Below are 21,822 nucleotides of genomic sequence, written 5' to 3'. Positions count from 1 at the left end.
TCAGCCCACATTTAGTGTAGAGAAAGACTTCAGAAGCTATTATACCCCCTTGTACCTCGGGTTTGTTCCACTGCATTGTATGGGAGTGAACCAAAGGTCGCGGAAAAATCCGAAAAGAGGAGAATCCAACCGGCTGAGATGTGATGCTATAGAAGGATGTTGAAAACTAGGTGCACTGATAAGAAATGAGGAATCTGTCCACAGAATCGGCACAGAAAGGATCATACGGAAATACAAGCAAGAGTAAGGAACAGGACGATAGGACATGCGTTAAGACTTCAGGGAATAACTTCCATGTTTTTATAGTGACCTGTAGAGGTAAAAGCTACAGAGGAAGGCAGAGACTTGCATGGGGGCTTAATTATATATAATGCAAATATTTTTAATTTTTAGTCGCTGTCTGTCCGATTACGCAGTCTCGTAACCGGTTGGCCCTGACCAGTATTAGTACGCAATCTGACTGCATAGAATAACAACAAACAATGAAAGAAAACTTCCGTTAACACAATTAATTAATTAAGTCCCCAGCAACTATAAAAGCTACGAAACAAAAACTACGGAACAACAAAACACAAGTGTAACTGTTCTGTGTGTGGAAGTGTGATTCAACGTACACATCTGGCACGGTTCTTCCTCAAAATGACAAGATATTTTAAATACCATTTACACTGAATTAATTAAATAAAACTGAAATACTATACTTGCACATAGAAACCAGAATTACACTCTAATACCTGAACACAAGCCAGATGCTTTGTTGACTGAACCTGTGACCAAGAGGCATTATTGTTTAAGACATTTGAAATAAAAATTAAAAAAAATTATTACCTTCATATATATTGACGAAACATACACTCTGATCATTACAACATCCGCAATCGAACAGCATCGGCTGTCTAGCCCATCAGAACAACTGCATACAACATGCTCACAACTAGTCACGGCTACATCGGAACTCCTCCTGCCCACTTCTCAATATGCACTCTCCACGACGACTTCTCGACAAACACTCTCCACTACCACATCTCAACAAGTACTCTCCACCACCACATCTCAGCAAGCTCTGCCAGTGGAGGCGCAATCTCTGGCGCTGTGACTCAGTGTAGCCACCTTTCAGACTATAATATATTAGCCAAATAATTTACTATGTAGGGTGCAAGTAATACTCTGAGATGAAGAGGTTGGCACAAGAAAGGAATTCGTGGTGAGCCACATCGATCCAGCCAGAAGACTAATGACTAAAAAGACTTCAATTTAAAACTGCAAATAGTACGAATTACCTTTAACTCAATATCCCACAGTGTCTTTCGACACCATAATATTCTCTTATAAGAATATGTTTAGTCGAAGGGATAGTACTGAAGTTACTAAAGTAATGTAACCTGCCTATTGCCCAATCTATCGTTGCTGTGAGATGAGCTATTTTCTATCCTAAAGATTATGGTGTCGAAATCTTATCGCTGAGATTCGTATCGCAGCGCCTCGCTCACCTGAGAAGCCATGATGCGAGTTCTCTTCAGTTGACCGAGATGGGAAGGACTGACGACTCCACACGAAGCGCTGGCCCCTTATATAGTCCACTAGAGCCCCTCCCACGAGACTGACCACTGCCACATACGACCTGTGAGCGTTCGCTCCGGAGCATAGTCTCACCTTGAGAAATACGCGGAATGACGAAACCCACCCGTCCAGTTTCTGGCAGTGGCTTCAGACGCACCTCCAAATCTTCTTTCCCAAGTTGGTCACTGCGCTGCATTACGACTTTACATCGTCCAGACTTCAGCTTAATGATCAAAGAGAGTGTGATGTCTGTCTCATTAACTGAGACCTCTTTCAGAAGCAGGCAGGCAGTCACTGTCAAAAATCATCCACAAGCAACATGCTGAAATGTGAAATAAATCATAAATAGTTTAAAACTGGCTGACTAAAGTTAGACTAAGCTTTTTTTTAAAAAAAAAGGACATCATGGACACGTGCGAATATTAAAATTCTTTATTTCGAAAACACAATATTACATTTATAGCTTTTTGCCATTTGGAAATAGAAGACAGCAATAATTTTGTGCCTTAGCACGCATCGTAATTGTAAAATATCAGGCGTATTCGGAAGCATGTAACAGGTTAAAGCCGAAATTCGAACATTAAATTTCAAACATAAATAACTGTAACATGAACACTAAATAAATGTTCACCTCCCAAGATTGCTAAAATCAATTATTCTTGCAGATCACCGATTTCGGCAGTTCTCTGTTACCACCTTCGGATTATGTTTATATCATTACGTAATCTTCTCTTGCATTACAGTAACTGGTGCTGCACAACGTATGTCAATGATGTATAGCAGCACTTACTATACTGACGAAGATGGTTGTGTAAGATCGTGTAACGGTGTAAAAATAGACCAGAAGATGGCAACAGAGAAATACCGAATCCGGTAATCTATATGAATAAATGATTTTAGCGCTCTTGCAGTTGAAAATTTATTCGCTGTTCGCAATACGAGGGCTATACGGAAAGTAATGCACGATCGGTCACAAAATGGAAACCACAGTGAAAATCAAAAATGTTGTATTTGCAGCAGTTAGCTACACGTTTTCTACAGAGTCGACTCTCAAAGCCATTTGTCGTAGCGTTGCACCAACTTCCCAATACTCTCGTCACAGAAATACCTGTGCTTTCCGCCACTTTTCTACTCAGGTCTGCAGTTCGTTGTCTGTATCAAAATGTTTTCTTCATAGCCAGCGGTTCATGTGAGCAATGATGAACATCAGAGGGAGCCAAGTCCGGGATGTATGATGGGTGACCAAACACTTCCCATCGAAAACGCTGCAGGCGCGTCCTGTTTGCCCCAGCAGTTTCGGTCGAAAATTGCCACGAAGAAGGAAGTTTATGTCTCTTACGTTATATGGTGTTGCATGAAATCAGCCAAACCCTCTCAGCGGACACCCGTGGTTGGCGAGAGAGACTATTGTTCTAAGTATCTTTACGCGCTCACTTGCTCACTGTGTGCACAGAACGTAAAAAGCGACGTGACGCAATCGACTGGAATACTGCCCAGCACATCTTTTCAAAGCTTCATCGGATTTTCACTTTCGTTTCCATTTCGCGACCTATCAGACCTTACGTTGTCAATGTCCCTCGTATTACAGATGATCCTCACGCTAACGATATCAGAAGTTTATAATATGTGTAAGAGTTGATGACTACCCTGGTGTCATTTCAAAAGTTTTTTTCCACCCCAGTCAACAAAAATTGGATGTTATATGTTGCTACGAATAAATAAACGATTTACACTGTATCACTTATAGTCTCTGAATCCATACCAGCTTTCAGTGCCAATCAAATTTTATATGTCAATTTGATAAGTTCAGTTACGAATTCAACAGCAAAAAATTCAGGCTGACATACAGGAAGCTTCACAGCAGCGTTGACTCCTCTACACCGTTCTCCGTCACACTCTTTCTTCTGAAGGCGCTAGTGCAGCAAGTTTAGAGAGTTGACTGATTAAATCTGTATGTCGAGAGGTGTGTTTAGATGGCTCAATTATGCTCGTATACAAGAGTAATATTTCAGTTAACACTTTGAAGTAATTGATCTTCCAAATGCCTTTTAAGCTCCAATTTCCGAAACTTTGCCCACACATGGGTTTCTGACATTTCTTGTCGCTTGGTCACACACGAATGTATTATAAATTTATTATTCCTTTGGCTTTCATTACTCGCAGAATTTTATTAATGGTTGTTATAGCCAGTTCTCGGACCGCATTGACGACCAATAATTGTTTCACAACATGAATTATTTTCATGTTATTCTCAATATCGTATTCTGCCAAGCACCGACGAAAATTCGAATAATAGCAAGTGCACTGTTACGGAAAACGGGCCTAGAAAGAAAGCTGTACGTTGTCGTGGGCCTAGAAAGACAGAGAGCTGCGCATTGTCCTAGAATATTACTGTCAGTAGACGAACGAGCGAAATCGAACTAGATAACTGCTTGATAGTGTCCATTATGATCACTTTCTTCATCAACGATTTCGTAGGTGTCAGAACTAAAATAAATATTCCCTTTCGCTCTCTGTCGAGAGTGATCTTGTTTCGTATCATGTCAAGGTAGGCCACGTTTCATTTGGTGTGTGCAAGCACAAAGGTTCATCATGCTCATCTACAAAAACGATATTCGTATAGTTATACGGTAGAGGATGCTGGGGGACGTAACAGGATACACATGCGGTGCTATATCACATCAACAACTGTGTCAATCTGCTTGAAGCCATGGTCGCTCCAAAACGGACTGCAAACAGAACACTGCATCACATTGGTCGTCTTGTATTTTGGACCTGTAAACGTAAATGTAGGACTATTTATACCGGGATTACTTAATTCCCTTGTGAGATTTTTCCGAAAGTAATGGCACAAGATATGGTAAAATCTAGTTTCTTTTTGCCATAAAGGAATGGTTCCAGCCAACGGAATCATATTACCTGTTTGAGCCTCAGAAAGTTGGCGGAGTACACTATCGAGATGGAAAAGTTTGATTTATCACAGTTCAATGCAGGCAGCGTTTATCATATTTGGGCCAGTTGCCACTAACAGAGCATCTGATTGAACTAACGCAGTAATTTACTGCCGATGTTTTTAGTGATTCCAGTGAACATCAGGAGGAGTGCCCTGACGTAACTGCGCAGCAATAAGATCATCTATACTTTCGGACGCAGGGTGAGGCGGCGCAGTAAGTGTTTTCGCGACTGGAGTTTCTACACAACAGCGCGAGCTATGCTCAGGGCAGGGAGACGCCTTGGCCGTTTTCCTTTCTTTCTTTCCGACTTCCCTTTTGTAATCAGTGCTCTGACTGGTTTGAAGCGGATAGCCATGAAATTCTCTGTTGTACAAAATTCTTCATTTCAGAGTGGCACTTGCAACTTACCTCCTCTGTTACTTGCTGGTTGTATTCCAATTTCTTTCTTCCCTTAGAGATTTTTACCTCTACAGTTGCCTCTAGTAATAAAGACGTTAATCCTTCATGCCTTAACACATGTCCCATCAACACGTCCTTTGTGTCAGTGTTTTCCATTTCTTCCTTTCCTCGCCGATTCTGCGGACGATTTCCTACTTCCTCATAACTCAACGTGATTTTAAAAACTTTCTGTAGTAGTTTTTTCCACTATCCATGATTCGCTACCATGCAATACCAGTTCTCCACAGAAATTTTTTTCTCAAATCATAGTTTATGTTTGATACCTGCAGACATCTCTTGTCCAGGAATGTCCTCTTTGCCTGTACTAGCGGGGTTTTTATGATCTCGTTGCTCCTTCCGTCATGGGCTATGTTGCTTCCAAGGCTGGAGATTTCCTTAATTTCTTCTCCTTCGATTTGATTCAAGTTTTGATAATTTTCTCGCTATTCACATCCCTGAAACTTCTCATTACCTTTGTCTTTTTTTTCGGTTTACTCTCTGCGCATATTCTGTATTTACTATATGGTTCGTTCCCTTCAACAAATCCCGCAATCCTTCTTCACTTTCACTAAGAATGGCAATTTCGTTACCGAATTTATCATTAATGCCCTTCCTCCCTGAATTTTCATCCTACTCTTGAACATTTCTTTTACTGCCATCATTGCTTCTTTGATGTATAGATTGAACAAAAAGGGCGATAGACTGTATTTATGTCTTACACCACTTTTAATCCGAGGATTTCGTTCTTGCTTCTCCAGTCTTATTGTTCCCTCTTTCTTCTTGAACATGTTTTATACCACCCGTTTTTCCGTATAGCTTAGTCCAATTTTTCTCACAATTTCGAACATCTTGCTCCCATTCACATTGTCGAACGCTTTTTCTATGTTGACAAAATCACATTTCTTCAGTTTTGCTTCCAGTTTCAAGCACAAGGTCACAACTGACTCTCTGGTGCCTTTATCTTTCTTAAAGCCAAACTGATCGTTATCTAACACATCCTCAGTTCCTTTTCCATTATTCTGTATACTAGTATGATTCTTGTCAACAACTTCAATGCATGAGATGTAAAGGTGTTTGTGCATATTTGTTGCGTCCATCTGACCTTGCTAAAAAATGGCTCTGAGCACTATGGGACTTAACTTCTGTGGTCATCAGTTGTTGTTGTTGTAGAGGGGTTTTGTGGGCGCACGACAGCAAGGTCTTCAGCGCCCGTTCAGTATCATAGTGAGACGGGTGTCAAGGAAAAAAAAAAAGCTCAGAATATTTACATGAAACGGAACATAAAACACGGGAAACAATCATCGGAAAAGATGTGCTCACCCACACCGAAGCGTGGGATGAAGCAGGGCGTCAGCAGTAAAACATGGACAACACAGGAAGAAAACGAGAGAGGGGGCTAAAACAATGTAGCAGATGGAAGTGGCTGGCTGACCGCAAGGAAAAAAGGGAGGAGTCAGCCACTCTGCAATACACTAAAACCTCCAGCCTAAAAGTTTAGGCCAGAGTCCAGACACATCACAAAACTTAAAAACCCTAGACACACACGTCTCATCATTAGCTAAAACACAGGGCAGATCACCATCAACTTGTGCTTCTGCCCTTGCATCACGGTATAAAATGCGGTCATCAGTCCCCTAGAACTTAGAACTACTTAAACCTAACTAACCTAAGGACATCACACACATCCATGCCCGAGGCAGGATTCGAACCTGCGACCGTAGCAGCCCCGCGGTCTGACCTTGCTCTCTTGGGAACTGTCTGGATGATATTTTTCCGAAAGTCAGATGGTACGTCGCCAGTCTTATATGTTCTACAAACCAACTTGTATAGTTATTTGGATGTCACTTCCCTCAATGATTTTAGGGACTCAGAATGGCATATTATTCATCCCTTCTGACTTTCTTGGTCTCGTCTTCATGAGCTCTTTCAAACTCTGATTAATACAAGATCGCTTATGTCTTTCTCATCGACTTCAGTTGCTTCCTCTATCACGTCATCAGACAAGTCTTAACCCTCATAGAAGCCTTAAATGCGCTCTTCCCACCTACTCACTCTTTCCTCTGCGTGTAACAGAGGAATTCCATTTGCTCTCTTAATGTTACCGTCCTTGCTTTTCATTTCACCAAAGGCTGTTTTGATTTTTCTTTTACTGGGCCAGTCCATCCGACAATCATCTCTTGTTCTATCTATTCACATTTTCCTTCAGCTGTTTCGCCTTGACTGCTGTGTACTTCCTGTTTACTTCATTCCTACCTCTGTCTGACTGTCCAACCTTTCTAACTGCCCTCTTTGGAGATGTTGACTCCTCTTCAATTGAACTACCTGCTCGTGTTTTCTTTACTTCAGTTGCTGGCCGGCGTGGCCAAGCGGTTAAAGGCGCTACAGTCTGGAACCGCGCGGCCGCTACGGTCGCAGGTTCGAATCCTGCCTCGGGCATGGATGTGTGTGATGTCTTTAGGTTAGTTAGGTTTAAGTAGTTCTAAGTTCTAGCGGACTGATGACCTTAGAAGTTAAGTCCCATAGTGCTCAGAGCCATTTACTTCAGTTTTCACATCCTTAGTGAACTTCAAACACGTCTCATCGTTCCTTAATACATCAGCATATCACTTCTTCCACACATTCTTCTGCGTGATTCTCTTCAACTTAAGTCTACTCTTCATCATTACTAAATTATGATCTGAGGCTATATCTGCTCCTAGGTACGCCTTACAATCCAATGTCTGGTTCCTGAGTCTCTATCTGAGCCTGACATAACCTATCTACAATACTCCCATGTCCCCAGATCGTTTCCAAGTAAACCTCCTGCTCTTGTGATTCTTGAACGGAGTATTCGCTTTTAATCGCTGAAATTTATTGCAGAAGTCAATCTCTCTCCTCTCTCAATCCTACTGAATAGCCCATATTCTCATAATCATTTCTTCTATTTCTTCCCGAATAACCGCGTTCCAAACCCCCATGATTATTAGATTTCTCATCTCCCTTCACATACTGAATTACCCACTCTCTATTTTCAGCTTGTGAAGTCAGCATATATACCTGCACTACAAGTCGTCTGCTTTGGTTTGCTGTCCTGTCTGATGAGAACAACAATCCCATCACTGAAATGTTCACAGTAGCTCACTCTCTGCCCTACTTTCCTATTCGTTACAAATACCACTCCAGTAATTTTCTGCTGCTATTGATATTGCCCTTTATTCGCCTGATAATCAATCTTCGTCTTCTTTCCATTTCACTTCACGAGCGCCTACTATATCTACGCTAAGTTTTTGTGTTTACTTTTTCACATTTTCTAGAATTCTTACTACGTTCAAACCTCTGATATTCCACGCTCAGACTGGTGGGTCATTATTCTTTCGTTGGCTATTCCATCTTTATCTCATGACCACCTTTCCCTTGTCAGTCTCTCCCGGAGATACGAATAGGACACTAGTGCGGAATCTTTTGCCATTAGTGAGATTATCGTTACACTTCTTCAATTACAGGACAGATGTCCTGTGGATGCACGCCACTTGTCTTTAATGCAGTCGTTTCCATTGCGTTCTGCATCCTCATGCCATTGATCATAGCTGATTCTTCCGCCTTTTGGGTGCAGTCTCTCACCCCAAGGGTAAGAGACTGCCTTGAACCTCTCTCCGCTACTCCACCGTCTTTGAGGAGGGCGTTGGCAGAGTGAGGGTGATTTCTTATGCCGGAAGCCTTTTATTTACACACTGTTACAGCTACAATTGTTCACAGAAGATTTGATTTTTATGCATATTTCAAAGAATAGTCACAGATTTATCGTTTTATATGATTTCATAATTTGTTGGGTTGAAAGTCATATGTTTTTTGATATTCTTTTAAGTTTCGTAAAGATTCACCCCATTTTTTCAATGGCATTGTTTATATTTCAGTTCAGTTTTTGTCATGAGAAAATATTTAAGTTTTTACATATTGCAGTTCTACTTATCTTGTGCTATCCGTTATTGATTTTAAATTGAGTGACTTGCTTTTGAGCACAATGATACACATATATATATATGGATAATAGAAATATAAGTAAATTACAATTTACAGGCTATTATGGGCAAATAGGGGAGAGAGTGCCTGGGATATGACATGGGACTTGGGGGTGCATCAGTAAAACAAAGGCGTTTCTCTTTGCACTGAGTTCTTCCCATGAAATTTAAATCACCAATTTTTTGCTCCGAATGCGATGATATTTTGTAACATAGGGAGAAACGATAATAAGGGAAATCAAAGTTCGCACGGAAAGATATGGGTGTTCGTTTCAGCCGTGGGCTGTTCGAGAATGGAATAATAGTGAATTATTGGGAAGGTAGTTCGATGAATTCTTTGCCAGGCACTTAAGTCTGATTTGCAGAGTATCCACATATATGTACATGTAGTTGAAGGAGCAAAGACAGAAGGTGAAATACGCGAATCAGAAACATGCCTATGAATATTAATGAAAAAGAAATAAGCAAATCACATTTAGACACATTTAGACAGACGGAAGAGGCGCAGTGTGTTTTAACAAAGTAAATTTTTGTTTAAAAAGAGGGGTGACAGAGAGAGGAAGAGGAAAAGGGAGGGAGACGAGAAGAGAGGGGTTGAGGGAGACGTAGCGTGTTTCTTTATAAAGACATTATTTAAATTATACATTACAAAAGACACAAAACTGGTATACGTCAGATCTCTCTAATGACAGAATTTTGTGTTTGCAAATTTTCTTTGCAACCAACACGCTCAGACACACAAAATACAAGACAGACTGAAAACATATAAAATACTGAACAATGTTCACTGTACTTCTATACATAACAAAAACTAAAACACAAAATTTATATACAGACATTCATTTAATTGTCGATGATGATTGATTTTCGTACTTCTTTTGTCACACGCCGTAAATGAAACGGAGCACTTAAGCACATGAGATCTGCACTTCCACTTTTCACTTCGACACCACACTTATGCGGGTGTGGGAGAGGTGTGAGGGAGGCGGCAGCGACGAGGGGCCCAGGCTGTTGTGGGAGCGGCGGCAGTCACGTCACGTGTTGTGGACGACGCCCTTAAGACTGTGTCCAGCGAGATCTGCAGGAAGTTACGAAACATTTGTCAATATTTTTTCCGCTTGTTCCAACCCAGAATACATGACGTTTTGTTTACTAACCATACACGCTACACCTACAACCCGGGTGCAAAAGTTGACCTTGTGACACTACAATTCGTTGTTACTCTTCACAAGATGGCAGTTGTTGCTTGAAACTTCTTATTAACTCAAGTTCAACTGCTAGATCTCATGCTCAACTCATAAACAATCTCATAAATTTTTGTAGTTAAATTTTCTAAAGCTGTTTGAGTGTACCTTTATTTCTGACTGTTGAGGTAAGTGACTAAGTAAGTTATTACTTTCAGTTATTTTTGTATGAAATTTAAACAAAACCCACCTCAGAAAGACACCTGGTTTTTTCTCACTTCCAGTTGATGTTTGAGCATTACAAATTTCGGAAAAGATACATTTCCAATCCTGTAAATCCTGTGGAATAGACTCCAAACAAAGTGGAAGAAGTTGGTGAACCGTTTGTCAAAAACGTCAGGCATCAAAGCCAATTCCCAGTGAGTGTTTCCCTTGTTTATGTACCCGATTTTCAGTTCCGGCTTGTTTCACCTTGAAGTGTCTTACAATGTCATTATCATATCCTAGGTCATCAGAACAAGCGCCTGAAGTAAGTTCCACGAGTACAGCCATTGGTTCATAGGGGAACCTTGCGGCATATTGACCAAAAAATTGACTCCCAATGCGCGCTCTTTGTGTGACGCCTAGCGTTACCCAGGCTTGCTACCCTACTCCGTTAAATTTCAATCTTCACTCTATCCTGCCTCTAATAGTCTCGATGAGGAAGCTCGTGGACTTTGTAAGGACTGGGTTCCCCGCGCTCTTGTTCGTGGTTGCCACATGGAGCACCGTACATTGCCTCGTTAGTGGCTCTGACACGAATTTAGCATCATTCTCATCTGACTGCGAACACTTTGCGTCTTCTCTAAGAAAGGAAGGGTAAACAGTGCTTATCGCTGTTAAGAATAAGCCTTCGTGCATGATCTATAACCTCCAACAGAAGAATACCACACACCAATCCACGGAAACAAAAGAAAAAATCGGAGTAGGTATTAAAATCCATGGAGAAGAAATAAAAACTTTGAGGTTCGCCGATGACATTGTAATTCTGTCAGAGACAGCAAAGGACTTGGAAGAGCAGTTGAACGGAATGGACAGTGTCTTGAAAGGAGGATATAAGACGAACATCAACAAAAGTTGAACGAGGATAATGGAATGTAGCCGAATTAAGTCGGGTGATGATGAGGGAATTAGATTAGGAAACGAGACACTTAAAGTAGTAAAAGAGTTTTGCTATTTGGGGAGCAAAATAACTGATGATGCTCGAAGTAGAGAGGATGTAGACTGGCAATGGCAAGGAAAGAGTTTCTGAAGAAGAGAAATTTGTAAACATCGAGTATATATTTAAGTGTCAGGAAGTCGTTTCTAAAAACATTTTTTATGGAGTATAGCCATGTATGGAAGTGAAACATGGACGATAAATACTTTGTACAAGAAGAGAATAGAAGCTTTCGAAATGTGGTGCTACAGAAGAATGCTGAAGATTAGATGGGTAGATCACATAACTAATGAGGAGGTATTGAATAGAATTGGGGAGAAGAGGAGTTTGTGGCACAACTTGACAAAAAGAAGGGACCGGTTGTTAGGACATGTTGTGAGGCATCAAGGGATCACAAATTTAGCATTGGAGGGCAGCGTGGAGGGTAAAAATTGTAGAGGGAGACCAAGAGATGAATACACTAAGCAGATTCAGAAGGATGTAGGTTGCAGTAAGTACTGGGAGATGAACAAGCTTGCACAGGACAGAGTAGCATGGAGAGCTGCATCAAACCAGTCTCAGGACTGAAGACCACAACAACAACAACATCAACAATCCAAATACTTGGCTGGTCCATCCTACATGGGTGACTTAGAAAGCCACAGGAAGGGAGAATACTGTTATGCTCATCCAGAGATATCTACCACGAACATTACTTGGAATGTTGCCGAATAGCTGGGACCTCAGGAGCTGTCAACTTTTGTAGACTATTTCAGTAACAGTAAAGATGTAGTGTCTTAGCTCATGGAGTGGTCGGAATGTCTCTAAACGGGATACATAATACTCTTTGAGTGTCTCAAATTATATAACTTCTTCTCTGTAAGCCGTATTTAATGCAAAAATTATCAAAGACCAGACCCGATTATTATCTCTCACACAGTGCCCGTCGGAACCGGTGACAGAATACAGTTCATTTGCAACGTGAAGACGAAATGAAGCTACAATAAATTTCAAAATGATAAAACCGCCATGTCACTTGAAATGTGACTATTTTTTTGACGTCTTTCATCACGAAGTGTTGATCTTTCAATCTGTGAATACTGACTACGCCCAACACACTGCACAAAGTTTCTTATACTGTAATCTCTTTTTATGCTTACTAAATTTTTCGCGTTGTCTAGGAATAGCGTCTTTGACTAATAATCAAAACGTTGTCGATCAGTCGTCGACCCCCCCGTGACGTTGCAGGACGCCAAGTTTTTGCTCCATTGGACAAGAAGTTTGTAGGCACCTTCCAACAAAAATTTAGACTTATGCGTCGCAAGAGGAGACAATTACGTGGTTTCCAAAAAGTGGTTGTTTAATTTTGTTGTACGGTATAGTTACATGGTTATTCGCCACCAAGGCCTCTGTTAACCAAGAGCGACCTATATCACCCGACAACATCCTGAGATATTTTCAATCTATCTCTGTCAATGTACCTAAATCATGCGATCACCCATATTCTCATTCACTGATTACACTGACACTAAAATAAATGATGAATGCAAGTACCAAGTAAAAAATTCCATCTTCCGAACCAATTTCATTGGATAAAACTCCATTACTATTCCTGTCTTCAATAGATATCAATTTCTACCATTTATTCTTGTATCCGATGATGAAGGGAGATACAGTATTACATTCTGGTTCTGTGAAATTATTTCGGAGGACAGAATTCAGTGATCGTTTTAGCGTCATTGTAATCACTGTAGATGATTAGATGTTTTGGCTACACTGACGCAGTTTGAAATTATCTCAGTATTTCACCGGATAAGGTTTCGTTTTCACACTATCAGATCACTTCAAACATAACGTGTTCTTACACGCGATCTCGTGCCATTCATCGTTTGTTTGTTAGAAACGATGGGTTCGTATGAAACTCTTGTGAATCTCTGTTAGCTTTCAAAGAAATTTCCTAACTTTAATCGTGAACTATGGAGGTTCTTTCCTAGTGCTCACTCTGTTGCATTCCACATATTTACGAAGAAAATGGTTTCTCACATTACTGTTGAGTTTGTGGTACCGAATCCTTCACAGTTTTCTTCCTAGAGCCAAACGCTTTTTGCCGACTACTCAGTTAACTCTAAATATTATTATGTATTATCTTATTATATTAATATCGTCAAACTTACGAACCAGAAATAATTTTCTACGTTGGGAACGTAGTTTTTCGTGGTAACATTTTGAATTAGGTATTCACAGATTTCCTCTCGTCAGATTTGTTATGTAATCTCAAGCTTTAGCCTCCTTTCTACGTCGCCATCGTCAGGAATTATTTACTGTTATACAACGGACAATTAAACTTAGTTAAAAATGTGGAAAGCTTCACGATTTTAGTGAGTTGATCACCATCTGTCGAAATCAGCATCGCCACTAATGGACCTCCACTAATGGAGCCCCATCACAGACAGCGACGTAATTTCTGGTAGCGTATGGAGGAACCGTGACTTCTTGACGTCTCCGTGACACAATTCGATAAACTGTATATACTACACGCGATGTACACGTATTCTGGCGATAGCGACAGAGCAACTCGAAAGCATTAGATTACCTTCATATTTGAGGCAGAAAAATTTCCTGAAATTATTTTCAATCTTTTTAAGCACTTCTGTCAACTCCACCAGTCAGTGATGTAATAACAGCTTTATGGATCCTGCCTCTACAAACATTAGATCCAAAAGTTTGGGTGTGATTGTAGCTAACATGTCTAAAGCTCTGGAGCACAGTATTCTATGTCGAACGGTCGCAGATGTTTGCAAAACTAGTATTCTAACAGTCTATCAAATAGAACAGCGACAAACAATTTCACCGCAACTACTGTCACGGCTCCATACTTTAAGCCATTCCATGCCTGCAAGGCATCTGCCACCATATAGATAGTCGCCCACACAGCGCACTTTGTCTATTATCTGTGACACACAGAGAAATTACAGTTTCTAACTTGTACATGGAACATGATAGATTTTTAATCATATGGTTAGACTGAGCCTTCAAAATAATGCGAACGTTGGCAACCAGGCTAGTCAACGACTAAAAAGCGGCGGGCTTCTGTCACCATCAAGATGCAGAAACAGCAACACGAATGAGGCATCCCTCTACATGGAGTGGGCCGCTAAGTAACATGTTACTGTTACTTATTTCCAGCTTTGTCCTACGGATCCAAGCACCACGTGTGTGCAGTCCTAAAGCATCGACTACAAACCGGCCAGCGCAGAGCCGCTTAACAGCATCAAGAAGGCGCTGACTCGAGCGCCAATGGAAACAGCGGGCACCGCCACATCTTCAGGAAGACTAGAGAGCCTGTATAGGGAGGGAGTGGCCAACCGGACGATACGGCGGCCATTCTTCTGCCAAACTGCGGGCGGGATTTTTGAATGGCCAGTAGTGGAGTAGTGGAGTACACACTCACCGAATCAAAATCACAAGACAATATTGTGAAATCATTCGTTAAATGCCTTTCTTTACAGCTATAATATATTCATAGTAGCCTACTACGTACAACACAGGAAAATTTGATACAGTGGCCGTAAAAATTATTCGTTACTTGCCCTTATCTTCTTTAAAGTTCGTTTACTAGACATATTGCAATGAAAGTAACGTAAATAAAAAAAATATAGTGTATAGCATTTGTTTTGTATCGGAACTACATACCACTAAAGATTTAACGTACCTGTATTACGTCAGATGAATGAAAGTCGTGACAGGGTGGTCAGGAAATGTGTGAAATGCTTGTATGAATGTCACAGGGCAGGTTGTACTGAGACATAACTGTTAAGAAAGAAATTCGATACGTTGCTCCATTTCCGAGTTATTTAGCATAGACATTTATGTCTCAGTACAACCTGCCCTGTAACATCCCTACAAGCTTTTCACACATTATATATATATATATATATATATATATATATATATATATATATATATATATATATATATATATATATATATACTGAATAACTCTCGTAGATAACAAACGAAAAAGATTACAAAAATCAGGTAATGTTAAATGTAGGCTACTGTAATAACGACCAAATATAACAAGAAAACTACCGTATCCCTTCTACCCCACAGTAAGTAGGCCTATTAAAAACTGTCTTCAAGAGTACCTACAATTATTTACCACGAATAATGTTTCAGCAACCACGACAACTGCGGAAAACGTGCTTACAACTTGCGTGCGTCAACAGTCAGGCAATAATACTGAAACGAAAATAATGTCTAGTGTTCTGATTCGGAACGAAATAAAGTTTGACGCTATAAAGTCGAATGAGTACGGCACAACAATTACAGGAACTTTCCGTTTGCAGCAAGGACTGTCAGATATTGGCTTCAGAAAAGCTTGTGATGCTACCAGTATGCACGAACTGTTAAAGAAATAAGAGCTTAAAAATACAGTAAATTGTAATAGACCTACCTGTTTTGCGTCACTAAAAATATTTTAAAAACTGACACCTTAAAATCAACTCGTATTTAAGATCGCAAACGCAAATTACTTACTAAAAACGATATACAACCAAATCGAACATGCATGCACAACGCATAACAAGTACCTCAATAATTTAAATAAATTTAATCGTTTCCAAAAGTCCTCTGAACTCCAATCCAACTGAAAAAGCACGGCAAACATAGGAAGCGGGAGAGACGTTTGGCAGAAAAATGGCGCCAAAGCTAATCAACCAATCACGGGCAACTTCACCCATGGCCACTCTCTCTGTATACAGGCTCTCTAAAGAAGACAAGAGTTCAGTGCCCTCTGTCAAAGCTATCTTAACCAGCTATCCATCGCTGGTCGGCCACATTTCGGTCGCAGACTTCAAGAGCAACAGTACTAAGTGATAAGAAGAGGTTACTTAGCTTGCGTTCTGAGAATAGTAATAGGGAAATGTAACTGCATAGAGAAGAGCACAGGAAGCAAGTTAAGTTGTCTTTCTTTTCTTTTTACGTATAACATGTGCTGTTAATTTGAATGTATATGTATAAATCACTTTGCATTCCTACCACCGGCTATCTCAACTTCTTCCCTCCCTTGTTTGCGTCTTGAATGCTGCTACTTAAAATAAGCGAGAAAAATTCTAGGCTCTTCCTTCACGTGCTGTTGCAGTTTACTATCGTGTTTACATTTCCTCTTTTTGTTTTGCAAGACAGTGCATCCCATTTCTCCTTCGTGTCTCATCGGACAAAGAGAGGGTTTCCTGTGACTCTAAATACCGTTAGAAGGACACTGCAGTTACGAGAGTTACTTACAAACCTTCAATTATCACCTCGAAAAAATTTATTTGCATTATTATCCTTCTCGTTTATTTGCAGGAGCACATCTGCAGCTTTGGTATTCATTGAAATCTTGTGCGCGATGTGATCCTTAACAGATAGGATTGACGGAGCACATAGAAAAAGTCCAATGATGGGCAGCTCGCTTTGGCTTATCCTGAAATAGGGGAGAGAGTATCACAGATACGGTAAACGATTTGGGATGGCAGTCATTCAAACAAAGGAGTTTTTCATTGCGGCGATACCTTTTCACAGAATTTCAATCTCAAACTCTCCCCTCAACTTGAAAATATTTTAGAGAAATATTATGATGATAGTTCGTAGAACCCTTTGCCAGGCACTTTTTTAATTTTGAATTGCATCATATAGATGTAGATATAGATATAGATGTAGATGTAGATATAGATGTAGATATAGATACAGATGTAGATGACAAAAGTCGCCATCCGTGGGTGCCACGACTGCCCACTCACATTAAGAAAGCCCTCCGAACCGAAGAAGCAGCTGGGTGTGTCACTATGACCGTGAGGCGAAGGAGCAAATCAAACTGTTAAATCTTGTAGATTCACCACCGCCGAAAAGCTACAAAAGGCTATCCTCATGGGAACATACCATCTAGATCTTCTGCAACGCCACTGCACTTTATCAAGCAGTATCTTAGGAAGGTGTCCAAGCGAGGGTTTTTGCTTCACGACAACGCTCCTAGTCATTCGGCACAAGACGCAGTCAGAGACGCTGCCTCCTTGGGCTGCCAAATTTGAGTTGACTGCCGTATTCTCTTGTCACGGCACCCATAAGTTTCCCTCCTTCCCTCATGAAGAAACCGCCGCGTGGTAGCCATTCCTAGAAATACGACGAGGTGGTGTTTGATGTGGAACGACCTCTGTACAGCCGAAATGCAGAATTCGACAATCAAGGTCTCCACTGAGTCATCCACAATAGGGGAAAATGTGTGCCATTGAAGGGTGAATATTAGCGAAAGACCAAAACGTTCACCAAGTATCAAGATCGCAACTTGCTTTTGCCACTTTAATAGTTAAAGCATTATGATCAGCGCTGATACTCTGCTACCCGAGTAGCTTCCCGTGTGCGCATATCCAGGAAGAACCCTACAATTCCACATCCTACAACGCAGATTAAGTAATCTACATCAAACATCGGACAACGTCAGAATTTCTAAGGAACCACTAGTTTAGATTTTCTGACCAGTTTCAAATCATAGGGTTCCGTGAACGATGACTTACATTACGAACTGTGCGTGCGTTTGTAATGTAATCCACAACCGATTATCAATTATTGAAGTAAAGAATATTGCGACTACTTGCAACAATCTCTGTGGCTCTAATTTAAATTTATATAAAGTGAATTTCTTTTGTCAATAGGAAAATCTTTTGCAGACAATATAGCTTGGTATACTTATTTTATTTCACAAAGACCGGTTTCAACAGACTCTTGTTGTCATCATCATGCCTAGAATTTAGCAGAAGTAACCTCGTAACAAAGAGAATCGTACAAACCTGTACGTCAGTGATATGTTCATGAGCATTGGTTTACATACATTCCGAAAATTTTAATTAACATGCATACGTGCCACCAATACAACGAGAACATTTTCGACTCATAGGAAACGACAGCACGTTGTCTGATGAAACACACAGGAAACGACATATAAAATAACCATTTCAGCAACTGTGTTCCAGTAATGAAGGTTAACAAATTGCAGTCGAATGTTAGCTCACTATCTGTGTAGATTCTACTGAAAGGGGCTAATTACGATGATGACTACAATTATTTCTGTTCTGTTTAGCCCTACACTGAAATTATTGGCGGATATCAATCTTAACCGACTTTTAGATACAGCAAGCAGATGTCTCCGTCAAAGTGCACGTAGACACACACACACACACACACACAACAGATTTTTCTGATGTTTCTTTTATCAATCTACCTATTTTCAACATCTTATCGGATTGGATTTTCATACTAGCTATCGACAGACAACTGGGAAACTTCGGCTGAAACAGTAGACACAACCGGGTGAAACTCACTAAAGCCCCTATTCTACACAGCCCCTCCTCCTGAAACATAAGACTGAGGGCGTCAGCGACTTGGTTGTCACATCCTTTTATGTGTCGCACCTCCAAATGAAACGTGAAGATGCGGACCGCCTACCTGGAAATCGTATCAGTTTTCCTGGGTTGAGCCAACACCGAACTTAGGGCCTGATTGCCCGCCTCGACATCAAACTCCCTATGCTTAAGATAGAACTGAAACTTCTCTAAGGCGAGAAGCACAGCCAGCGCCTCGCACTCATAAACGGAGTAATTCACCTCAGGACCAGACAACTTCTCACCCAGACAAATATCTTCCGCTTCCTACGTAGTTTACTCAGGGGATCGACCAATTAGGCAAAACCAAGGACAAAACTGGGAAAATAATTTGCCAGCCCAATAAATATGGCAATCTCCTCCCTACTTCGAGACTGAGGAAATATCTTCAACACCTCAATTCGTTCCTGATCAATCCTAAGGCCCTCCCCGGAAATTAAATGGCTCCGAAAGGACACTTATTTCTTAGCAAGTCTAATCTTGGATCTAATCTTGGACGGCTTAACAGTCACCCCGGCATCCCAAATTTTCGAGAGGACTTCCCAAAAATGAGAAATATTACCCTCAAACAACTGACCATTGGTGACATCATCATCAAGTTAATTAAAGACACAAGTAAACCATACAATGCTCGGCTTCAGACGTACCTTCTTAGAAATTACTTCCACAAATTTTAGCTCATGTTTGCTACCAGTCGACTTTTCTTACATGTCCTAGTCTACTCTTCACGTCCTCCTTGCTCCGTTCGTCACTTCTAAACTTAGACTACTTCGTGATCATCAGTTTCCAAAAAGTTAGTATCTGGCTATTTTAATTTCTGCTGCATCTCATTACATTTGTCTTCTTCCCGCTTTACTCTCAATCTATATTCTGTACTCTCAGTCTGTAATCTGTACTCTATATTCTATACTATCAGTCCTTATTTTGTACTCTAATTCTTCTTCACATTCACTGTAGATGGCAATATCACCGGCTAGTCTTATCATCGATATCCTGTCACCCTTTTATTATGTGGAATTGATTGCTACGCTGAGACCAATTGATCAGACGAGATGACGTCATGGCAAGAAATTCACAACGTGCTATGGTCTCCAAGTATACTTCTTACTATTGATCATATGTGTCAAGCAGATGGGAGGGTGCAAGATGTCCTCGACGCTCTCTTTTTATTAGAAAGGTAAGAGAGAGAAAATTTTCTGTTGGATTCCAGAGCTCATAGCGACACGGGGAAATAAACTCGTCGACGTAGCTTCAAAGAACGCTTGATTCCTTCGACATGCTCGCTGCACTGTATCCCTGCTGGTAATCAGCCCTTATGGGGCCCTGAAAGGCAAAGTGTTGTTGGCTCAGTGGAAGCAATTAAGGAACAGTAATATTTTAGTGAGGTGACTTCCTGCAGCCGTCAGGGACTTAAACTGAGGAACATCAGGCTGCTGTCAGTAAGACCTCGCTCTGACTACAACGAGCTGAAGAAGTAGCCCTTGCAAGGCACAGAAGGGAACATTGGCCATTAGCATATGCTTTTCTCTTACGGCAGGAAGGGCCATCAATGTGTCAGAGATATGGAACACATGTGTCGAATCGGTATATTCCACACCACTGGCCATTAAAATTGCTATACCACGAAGGTGACGTGCTACAGACGCGAAATTTAACCGACAGGAAGAATATGCTGTGATATGCGAATGATTAGCTTTTCAGAGCATTGACACAAGGTTGGCGCCGGTGGCGACAAATACAACGTGCTGACATGAGGAAAGTTTCCAGCCCATTTCTCATACACAAACAGCAGTTGACCGGCGTTGCCTGATGAAACGTTGTTGTGATGCCTCGTGTAAGGAGGAGAAATGCGTACCATCACGTTTCCGACTTTGATAAAGGTCGGATTGTAGCATATCGCGATTGCGGTTTATCGTATCGAGACATTTCTGCTCGCGTTGGTCGATATCCAATGACTGTTAGCAGAATATGGAATCGGTGGGTCCAGAAGGGTAATACGGAACTCCGTGCTGGACTCCAACGGCCTTGTATCACTAGCAGTCGAGATGACAGGCATCTCATCCACATGGCTGTAACGGATCTTGTAGCCACGTCTCGATCCCTGAGTCAATAGATGGGGACGTTTGCAAGACAACAACCATCTGCAAGAACAGTTCGACGACGTTTGCAGTAGCATGGACTATCAGCTCGGAGACCATGGCTGCGTTTACCCTTGACGCTGCATCACAGGCAAGAGCGCCTGCGATGATGTACTCAACAACGAACTTGGGTGCACGAATGTCAAAATCTCATTGTTCCGGATGCATCCAGGTTCTGCTTACAGCATCCTGATGGTCGCATCCGTTTTTGGCGACATCGCGGTGAACGCACATTGAAGGCGTGTATTCGTCATCGCCATACTGGCGTATCACCCGGCGTAATGGTGTGGCCTACCACTGGTTACACGTCTCGGTCACCTCTTGTTCGCATTGACGGCACTTCGAACAGTGGGCGTTACATTTCAGATGTGTTACGACCCGTGGCTCTACCCTTCATTCGATCCCTGCAAAACCCTACATTTCAGCAGGATAATGCACGACCGATGTTGTAGGTCCTGTACGGGCCTTTCTGGACACAGAAAATGTTCGACTGCTGCTCTGGCCAGCACCAATTTGGTCAATGGTGGTGGAGCAACTGTCTCGTCACAATACGCCAGTCACTGCTCTTGATGAACTGTGGTATCGTGTTGAAGCTGCATGGGCAGCTGTACCTGTACACTCCATCCAAGCTCTGTTTGACTCAATTCCCAGGCGTAGCAAGCCGTTATTACGGCCAGAGGTGGTTGTTCTGGATATTGTTTTCTCAGTATCTATGCACCCAAATTGCGTGAAAATGTAATCACATGTCAGTTTAGTGTAATATATTTGTCCAATGAATACCCGTTTATTATCTGCATTTCTTCTTGGTTTAGTAATTTTAATGGCCGGTAGTGTACATTTCCGATGTGCGTGAGGCTAATGTGGCTACGTCATTACCAAATGCGTCCAAATAGGACGAACTTGCTGTTATAGTTTTCGTTGCTGCTGAAGGAGAAACACTGGTAGACTTCCATCG

At 41.2% G+C, this 21,822-nt stretch overlaps 1 protein-coding gene across 3 annotated transcripts in view; it reads right to left on the bottom strand.

Moving 5' to 3' along the window:
* Positions 1–21,822, bottom strand: part of LOC126416611 (cuticle protein 7-like) — a 139,872-nt gene that overhangs the window by 106,581 nt on the left and 11,469 nt on the right. The window lies entirely within an intron of this gene.

This window comes from Schistocerca serialis, chromosome 8 (genome assembly GCF_023864345.2).
Source record: "Schistocerca serialis cubense isolate TAMUIC-IGC-003099 chromosome 8, iqSchSeri2.2, whole genome shotgun sequence".
NCBI lineage: Eukaryota > Metazoa > Arthropoda > Insecta > Orthoptera > Acrididae > Schistocerca > Schistocerca serialis.
Note: the sequence above shows the minus strand (reverse complement) of the source record. Positions and strands in the feature narration are given on the sequence as shown.